Raw genomic sequence first — 1,236 nt, 5'->3', positions numbered from 1 at the left:
AACATACCAACTATGCCCTGTGCTGAAATAAACATACACGACATACGCTATGCTGTTAACAGAACACACAGCTGGAAGACACCTGGTGTAGACAACATTCACAATTTCTGGTACAAAAAGTTTACATCACTACACCAGGAACTAGCTAAACATCTAACACACATCATCATCAATCCACAAGACATGCCAAAATTTCTTACTCAGGGCATCACCTACATGAAACCTAAAAACAACAACACTATAGACCCCACACAATACAGACCAATTACATGTCTTCCAACACTCTACAAATTATTGATATCTTGTATCACAAACAAAATATACAAACATGTTGAAGAACACGACATTCCTACAGAACAACAAAAAGGTTGCCGTAGAAATCACAGGGGATGCAAAGAACAGTTACTCATAGATTCAGTCATTCTATGGCAAGCACACAAACAACACACAAACATACACATGGCATATATAGACTACAGAAAAGCATTCGACAGTGTTCCACACAGTTGGATGCTACATATTCTACACATGTACAAAATACATCCATCACTCATTGCATTCTTCCAAAACACTATGCAGCACTGGAGAACAACACTGCATCTCAGGGTTAGTAACACTTCCATACAAACAAATGAGATATTCATTAGGTGAGGAATTTTTCAAGGAGATTCCTTGAGTCCTCTCTGGTTCTGCCTAGCCCTGAACCCATTATCCATGTTAAACAACACACATTATGGCTATAATATCAGACGTGAAAAAACACAGTTTACACTGTCGCATCTCATGTACATGGACGACATAAAACTTTATGCATCCACACAAAAACAACTTCATCAACTCCTACAAATCACACACTCATACACTAAGGACATAAAAATGGAGTTTGGCCTAGACAAATGCAAAAAACTTCACATAGAAAAAGGAATCCCGAAGAAAGAAGATTTTGCACTTGGAAATGGAGACGTTATTGAATCCATGGAAGAGGGTGAGTTCTACAAGTATTTATGATTTCAACAGGCCAAACTAACAGAACATACAAATAAAGTAAAGATTAATTAAAGAATACAAAAGTAGGTTAAATGCCATTCTCAAAACAGAGTTAAATGCAAAACATATAGTTAAAGCAATAAATACATATGTCATCCCAGTACTCACACATTCTTTTGGAGTTATACATTGGACTCACACAGATCTCGAGCAACTCCAAAGGAAAACAAGAACAACACTTACTAAGCA

The sequence above is a fragment of the Centruroides sculpturatus genome, unplaced genomic scaffold (genome assembly GCF_000671375.1).
Source record: "Centruroides sculpturatus isolate CEXI.00-Female unplaced genomic scaffold, Cexi_2.0 scaffold30, whole genome shotgun sequence".
Taxonomy (NCBI): Eukaryota; Metazoa; Arthropoda; class Arachnida; order Scorpiones; family Buthidae; genus Centruroides; species Centruroides sculpturatus.
The sequence above is the reverse complement of the archived record's forward strand: the minus strand, read 5'-3'. Positions refer to the sequence as shown.